Source organism: Myotis nattereri (genome assembly GCF_964212035.1).
Source record: "Myotis nattereri genome assembly, chromosome: 3".
Classification (NCBI taxonomy): domain Eukaryota; kingdom Metazoa; phylum Chordata; class Mammalia; order Chiroptera; family Vespertilionidae; genus Myotis; species Myotis nattereri.
This window is the reverse complement of record NC_138077.1, coordinates 148,453,197-148,462,127: the sequence shown is the minus strand read 5'-3', so window position 1 is coordinate 148,462,127 and position 8,931 is coordinate 148,453,197.

Genomic DNA, 8,931 nt, shown 5'->3' with positions numbered 1-8,931 from the left:
CTGCCGGCCCTCTGCCACTCATCTTCTTTCCACAGGCTCCTGACATGCCAGCCGCGGCGCCTCCTTTCTGATCCTCACACACCCTGAGCTTCTTACTCCTTCGTGGAATGACCCTCCTCAGCATCATCACGTCTGGCTCCATTTAGATCTGTGATCTGTGCTGTAATGGCAGTCCCTCCAAGGAGGCCTTCCCTGACCCTCCAACCTAACGTAGCTTTAGAGTCTTCATAGTGTTTCTGACGTGGTGTTATCTACTTGGTTATCATCTCTCTTTCCTTACTACCCAGTAAGGTCCGTCAGAGCAGGGTCTTGTCTATCTGACATACCTGTATCTCCCCGACCACTCAGAACTCCCCCTGGCACATAGTAGGCATTGTAAATATTTGTTACGTGAACAGATTAATGTTCTGACCCCGCTCTGACAAGTGCTGTTGTTCAGTTATGTTTCACCCAGTCTCTTGGGTTGTTTGGTTTGTATGGAACCAAATGTAGGACTATTTGGGTTTAGCCTTCATCGCACCCATTTTGGCACAGAAGTGACGCTATAAGATGGGGTGCTTTCAGCTATGCATGTTTTCCCTCCACAATCCTATATAATAAAAGGGTAATATGCAAATCAACTGAATGGCGGAAAAACTGGTCACTCTGACGCACACTGACCACCAGGCGGCAGACGCTCAATGCAGGATTTGCCCCCAGCCCACATGCCCCGATCACCCAATCAGGGCCTGCAGGCCAATCTCTCGGTCCCTGCCCCTGGGAGTCAGGCTCCAATCACCTGATGGTGCTCAGGGAACTGAGGGTAGGTGGCGGCGGACACGGGTGGCACCAGGCCAAGGCCCCCAACCTGCCAGTCGACCCCCACACAGAGGGCAACCAGAGGCGGGGCCGGTGAACCGGCCGGAACAGCCAACCTCTCGGTATCTCCCCCTGGCCAGCAGGCTCCGATCGCCCAATGGCGGAGGGGGAACCGGGGGTGAGTGGTGGTGGGGGGTTGGGCCGGCATCCGGGGAAGAAGGCCCTGATTGCAGGCCAGGCCTAGGGACCATACCCGTGCATGAATTTCGTGCGCTGGGCTTCTAGTAGGAATATAAATCCTGTGAAAGCAGAACAAGGCCTCGTATCTCCTTGGTATCCCTTTGGAGTTCTAGCCTCCATAATTGAGTGCATGTAAATGTTAACTTTAGAGAAAGGTTTAAGGTGAGTCACTCATATTTTTAAGAATTTCAAGAATACACTGGTTTGTGTGCTCCAAAGTTAAAAAAGAAAATCTCATTTTGGATTATAGTTGAAAAATTATAACATAGAATTGTTCTGGACTATATTTGCAGCTTCATGTTCCAAAACCCTGTTTTATTTTTATTAGAAAGGTCTATTATTAATTAGGCTACATGTCCAGAATCAGTACTGCTAACCATCCAATTCTTTTCAAATTAAGAAACTTGGCCCTAAGCCAGGCGTGGGCAAACTACGGCCCGCGGGCCGGATCCGGCCCGTTTGAAATGAATAAAACTATTCAAAAAAAAGACCGTACCCTTTTATGTAATGATGTTTACTTTAAATTTATATTAGTTCACACAAACACTCCATCCATGCTTTTGTTCCGGCCCTCCGGTCCAGTTTAAGAACCCATTGTGGCCCTCAAGTAAAAAAGTTTGCCCACCCCTGCCCTAAGCTCATGTTTTACCCTTTGACCCTAGAGAAGCCACTTGAACATCTCTGAACTTTCATTTCCTTATTTGTAAAGACTTGGACTTTACAAATCTCTCTGGTTTCTTCCTAGAGTATATAGTCCATATGATTCTGCTCTTGTGAAGGTAGGTCACCTATGGAAGAATTAGGAGAAGCAAATGGAATGATGATCTCTGCTTTCAGCCAGTTTTGAAAGGAGAGCATGTATGATTCACAAGAAACTGCAGAGGCACTGAGTTTGGCTCTATTTTATGGCTTTCTTACTGTGAGGTGGAGATGGGTGTCAGGGAGACATTTTTGTAAACAATGAAGGTGGTGGAGAAGGGCTTGAAGATACACATTCTAAGAATTATGCAGCCACTGGCAGCTTATGCTCAACAAATAATATTATAATCATGTGGCTGCAACTTCTTTAAATATGTTCTAGTTAATTTGGTAGTTCACTAAAAACAGCCAAGAACTAAGATGTCTTTTCCTCTAAGACAGCGGTTCTCAACCTGTGGATTGCCACCCCTTTGGCGGTCGAACGACCCTTTCACAGGGGTCGCCTAAGACCATCCTGCATATCAGATATTTACATTACGATTCATAACAGTAGCAACATTACAGTTATGAAGTAGCAACGAAAATAATTTGATGGTTGGGTCACAACATGAGGAACTGTATTTAAAGGGCCAGAAGGTTGAGAACCACTGCTCTAAGATAATCACCATCTAAATTAAATACATGATGGGGCGGGAGGGCAATCTGGCTTTGACATCTGTCACCCCGTTGATCGCCAGGGTTGATTCAGCTGATCTGGCTGGCTAGGCAGGTGTCCCCTTCCTTCCTCACTGGTCCACATTCATCCCTCCCAAAGTAGATGACCTTCCTCCCAGAGGAGACGACTGGTCTTCAGTCAAGGGTATATGAGTAGCTGCTAGAACCTCCAAACAACCTCTCAAGGTCCATTTTTAGGAGAACATAGTGCAGTTAAGCTTTCAAGACTGACTCCAGACATATAAATGAGGCACTGCATGCAGAAGTCAGTCTGCCTTTAAGTTTTTTAAATTAATTAATACATGATTTATTTCATGACTGTGAGAAACAAGGATAAGTAAAAAATGTTCTGGAAACAGCTTAAGTGCCCATCAGCAGACGAATGGATTAAAAAACTGTGATACGTATACAATGGAATACTACGCTGCTGTAAAAAAGAAGGAACTCTTACCATTTGCAACAGCATGGATGGGCCTGGAGAGCATTATACTAAGCGAAATAAGCCAGTCAGAGAAAGATAACTATCACATGCTCTCACTCATATGTGGGCTATAATGAACACATACTAATGAATAAAAATAGATCCAGAGACAAAGAAACACTGAACAGACCGTCCAACCTCAAAGAGAGGGTAGAGGGGTAAGAGATCAACCAAAGGACTTGTATGCATGCATATTAGCATAACCAATGGACACAGACATTGGGGCAGTGGGGGCTTGTCCTGGGGGGTGGTAGGGGCTGGGGTGGTCAATCGGGGAAAAAGGAGACAGATGTAGTACTTTAAACAATGCAAAAAAATAATTTTAAAAAAGAATGTTCCTTAAAACTCAGAGCAACTGAGCTTTTATTAGGATATCTAAGGTTGTTCCCATGGTTTTAATTGCCGTATTCAGTAACTTTCTCCTGGGGCTTTAAATGATTAGGGTTAATCATATAAATCTTAATATTTAGAATAGTTTTATGATTGTTTCTTAGACCACTCTACTGCTTTGGGTAAGAGGTTGCAGAATGGTATCACACCTCTCTGTTCTCCTTTGGTTTCTCTGTGTTATTGGACTATGATGCCAGCTTCTCTCCTTGAAACTCTTTGGTTTTTGTGTTCCAGAAATACCGTGCTTCTCCTTTATTTCATTGACCCTGCTTCTCTCTCCCCCTTTATTGTTCTGTGTCTGGTAGTCCTTCATCTGATATATTATCTAGGGGAGAAAAGTTCTGTTTTTCACTCACTAAATTTACTCTCTCGAAGAGTTATTAATTCATTTCTGTGACACTATCTACTACTTAAATACTCACGACTTCCTGTGGGGGATCAAAGATGGCTGCGAATATTTTGTGATTCTCCCATCAAGAGATAGACTCTCTGTTTCCCCTCCCTTTGGATCTGAGCTGGCCCTGTTTCCTTTTTGAAGCAATCCAATGGGACAGAAATGGTGTAGGGTTCTAAGGCTGGACTAAAGAGAATTGTAGCTTCTGCGTCCATGTGCTCCTCCTTAGAAGGTTCCTCCTTAGAACTGAGCCACCCTGCTGTGAGGAAGCCTACCCGGCTGGGTGGAGGAGCGGCCAGGCCCCTGGTCACCAGCCCAAGCTGAGCTCCAGGCCAGCAGCCAGCCCAAGTGCCAGCTCTGTGATTGAGGCATTTTGGACCTTCCAGCCATCCCAGCATTGAAGCCAACACGATGTGAAACAGATTGCCTCATCATCCCACAGCATCAGGAGAATGATTTTGCTATTTTAGCTGCTGAGTTTTGGGATGGTTTGTTACATGGCAATTAAGAGCCAAAACAACAACTATACCTAGAAGTGCGGTGCTGTCATAACAAAACATCTGGCATGAGCTTTGAGACCAGATGGCGGTGAAGACCTGAAGGGCAGTAAGAAGGCTATTAAATGTTGGCTGGGCCCTCAGTGGGTGGCTCAGTTGGTTGGAGCATTGCCCTGTACACCAAAAGTTTGCGGGTTTGATTCCCGATCAGGGCACATACCTAGGTTGTGGGTTCCATCCCCTGTCGAGGTGCATGCAGGAGGCAGCTGATCAATGTTTCTCTCTCACATCAATATTTCTCTTTCTCCCTCCCTTCCTCTTTCTCTAAAAATCAATAAAAACATATCCTTTGGTAAGGATTTAAAAAAAAATGTTGCCCGGAAGAACAGTGAGGAAACTTGCTATTGGAGAACATAAAATGGTACCATTGTTTTTTATAGTGGCGGAAAAATCAGCAAGACTGTCCCCTACATGGAAGATTGAAAATGAACCTAATGAATTGTGGATCTAACTTGGGAGATTTTCCAGCAGAATATTGAAGTGCCAATTAGCTTATTTTTTTAACTACCTATAATCAAAGTATTGCAGAGATGAATTTAAAAAGAGACTATTCAGATTTTAAGTCGACTGTAGAGGAAATATTTCCAGATGATAATTTTCTAGGGTCATAAATAAAACTGTTTCCCATGGACCAGCTTCCTTACCCAGTAAAAGGTACTGTGAGTACAGAAATCACCTCAGGTCTAAAGATTAGGTCCAGAGCACTACTGCCATAAAACTTGGTCTCAGGATAAAAATAAAAGCCAGGGCATAGCTGTAAGACCTAGTATTAAGATTTCAAAAGATTTAAGGCAGCACTTCCTAGATCTTCTCAGCTAGTTGTAAGGGTCTCTAAGAAACTTAAGGACATTGTCTCATAGCACTGAGGACCTGATTTAGGTGACACGATCCTGGATTTGAAGCCTGAACTTGATGTCGTAGTGGGCTAAAACTTTGGGGGGCGGGGACTTGGGGAGGGGGTGAGCAGGCCTTGTATGCATGGGAATGTAAGTTTGTGGACAGAGAATGGGCTGTGGTGGTTAAACACGGCTGCAATTCCTTGGCACTCTTCCCATTGAAAAGTGTTCGCTTCCTCTCTCCTCGAATCAGGGCTGGCCGTGTAACTCCTTTGGCCACTAGAATGTGTTGGATGTGACACTGTAGCTTCCAGGGCTCTGCCATAACAGACCTGCAGCTTTCACCTGTGTGTTTGGAGTGCACCTGTGTGAGGACACGCAAACGGCCGCGTGAAGTCTCACATGAGGGAACTGCCAGCCAGCAGTCAGCACCAGCTCCCCGCCTGATGAATGACTTGCATCTTCCAGCTTCCTTTGTGCCAGCCAACACCATGAAGCAGAGAACCACCCACAAAATCACGAGAAATAAAACCTTTTTTTTTTTAAGGCTTTAAGGTTTGGAATACGCAAAATAGCCAGCCAACATCCTTCCCATCTGTATGCGATGAGTTGCAGCCTCTCTCCGAAAAGGCTGTAGAGAGAGACACCCTTCCTAAACATCTGAACGTACTGTTTTCTGCCTTCTGCATTTTTGTAGGGTCAGTTCTTTAATGTACAAATATTTATGGTGCACTGTGTGCTAGAAACTGTGGAAGGCACTACAATAGCATAGGACCAAATTCTGAATCTACTTGACTCCTGCTTCTCTATTTGGTGTTGGCCAGCGGTATGAATTTTCATTTACAGTGACTAGTTCATTCTTTGCTTTCTTTTCAAATACATTAAACATTTCCCTTATTATTTCTGGCCCACATGGTTGAAATAGCCTCCTTGTTTCTAATTCCTCCTCCTCCAACGTCCTGCAAATCTCGAGTCAGTGACTCGCTATTTCCCTGCCTCACATAGCTGAGCCTCTGAGGCTCATGGGGGAGATGGTAGCTGTGCTTTAACAGTCTGTGGCAGTGAGGAGGAGGTACCCTAGACATCTAGGGAAACGTCCAGAAGACTTAAAAGGTAGGCACTTTTCCCAGATATTTTATTGCCAATCTTTCTGGTGGGCTTTCTCCTCCTCCAAAGATTTAGAAATAGTAGTAATAGTAATAATTTTGGCCTTACCTGGACCACTTGAATTGCTCCATGGGAGTGGGGCCCGGATTTAGGTTTCATTTTATTGTGCCCAGGTGATTCTAATGTGAAGCCAAAATTGAGAACTGCTGTCATCGATTTGTGATACTTATAAATGGTCTCTGCACCAGCAGCAGCCACATTAGCTAGGAATTTGTTAGACATGGACATTCCTGGGGCCTGCTTCAGACCTAATGAACCAGAAACTCTGAGGGTAGGACCACTCGTTTTGTGTTTTAATAAGCTCTCCAGTGCTTTTTGTGGATATTAATAGAAGAGAAACACTTTACTAGATAAATCTTAGTTCCGTTCTAGGTCTCAAAAGCACAACTAAATTTGGGGAGGGTGTTTGTTATTTGAAAGTTGCTATACAGTATTGACATGATCTGAATCAATTGGTAAGGGCTATAAACTGGCATACTAAGTGTCTTGCTAGTGATCATTTGGGTACTTCTCAGATCTCTAAAGTGTAGTTCAAGGTATTCTTTCTTTATTATTTTATTTTTCTATTACAGTTTGGATTCAACAGTATTTTGTATTACTTTCAAGTGTACAACAGAGCAGATAGACATTCATTTGGTTATAAAGTGTCTCCTTCAATAATTCAAGTGCCCACCTGGCACCATGGATAGCTTTACAGTATTGTTGACTATATTCCCTATGCTTTCCCTTAAATCCCCAGGACTGTTTTGTAACTGTTAGGGTCGCCAAAGGAGGTCTGCATGAGGCCAAAACACATAAAGAATTATGAATTTCTTAGGTCATCTGGAAAACAGATGGGCTGAGCCCCAAATGTGCCAGCACCCAGGAACGGGGAGTCAGAGATTTTAAAGGATTCTAGGCAGACTTTTTCTCGGTAGGGAATTCTCTGGGCAGGTCCAGATCCTGGGCAAGTCCAAAGGGGAAAGTTACTGGTCTTAGTAAATGGAATGTGGTCTCAGCAAAAGGGCAAGTCCATTGCAAAATGATCTAAAGGTCATTTTCCTAGGGGAGGAGGTATGAATTCCATCAGTTGACGGACCTAACAGTAACTGTCAATTAGTGCTCCTTAAATCGCATCACCTTTTTTCACCTTATCCCCAAAACTCCTCTCAAGGGGTTATTTAAAATAAAGGAACAAATTTATCAGGGATACTGATGCTTTGTTTCCCAGAGAGAGAACTCAAAGAGGTGAATTTAAATTTCAGTTAGCTGTATGATCGACCCAAGAAACATCTTGAAGTAGTACTAAACATTTTGAAGGGATGTAAGACTTTTAAATCAATTTTCAGTGAGAGTAAGAAGACAAAAACCCCATTTTGAATTGTTTAGCTATAGCCCTGCCTGGGGTCAGAGAACAGGGATCTTTGAAGTATCCGCCAGTTCTTAGCATACAATGACTCTAAATACCATCTGATCATCATTTGTTTATTTTGTCACTGGTTATTTTGGAAATGCTTTCAAAGTAAAGTAAGGACTAGTGGAAAGTAAAGATGCCTAACTTGAGTGTTGTTGTTCCAGTCTGAGAGACTTTGGGGTGAGATTGTCAAATGAAATTCATGTGCTTTGAAAAGATTTTATGATTTTTTAATGAGGTTTAAAAGCTAAAGGAATGGGATTAGGACCGTAAAATCCTTTTCTCTTAACATTGTTTCTTTGAACTGATTTAGTGCATTTGTGTATTAGAAATAGAGATCTGATTTGGATTGAATCCTCATTGTTTGCAATAATACCGTCTGGAAAAAATTTCCTAGACACAGAAACGGTATTGCATTTTGTAATGACAAAGAACAGCTATGCTCTAGCTCTCCAGTTAAACACTTCACTGAGAAAAACTAACATCAGTTAATGTATCAGAAGGCTTGGGACTTTTCATACATCATTACATTCAGATGTTATATATTTATATATTTACTCTTAGATCAATGGAAAATGTTTAGTAGGGGAAAACGTTAGCTGAGAAAGTAGATTATGTAATCTGTGATTGGAGACATGGCAGAAAACTGTACATTTGCATCCTTGTTTTTCAAAAGATTGTAGTAGAACCCAGTTACAGTGCAGATGTGGGGATAAACTGGTATCTTCATCAGTTGGGGCTGCTGTGACAAACTACTATATAAACTGGGTGACTTAACACATGTATTTCTCACAGTTCTGGAGGCTAGAAAGTCCAAGTTCAAGATGCATTGTGTCTGATGAGAGCTCACGTCCTAGTTCATAGACAGCCACCTTCTTGCTCTGTCCTCATACGGTAGCAGGGCAAGAGAGCTCACTAGGGTTCCTTTTATAGGCACACTACTCCCATTCAGGAGGGCTTCCCCTCAGGACCTAATTACCTCCCAGAGGCGTCACCTCTACCACTATCACATTGGTGGGGACACAAATATTCAGTCCATTGCAGTTGAAAAAGACAGTTAAATATTCGGCTTTTCCTTTAGCGTTTGAGAGAACCAAGACTGGCATAGTAAATGGATTGAATGAGACAGTGTGGTCTGGTGGACAAGGCTTGAGATTTGAGTCTGAGGACCTAGGTTCTTGTTTATATCTATTTCTTCCTGGTTTTGTCAACTGGGACATGGTAATGTCTTTGGGCCTGCCTTATTTTCTATGCTTATAAAA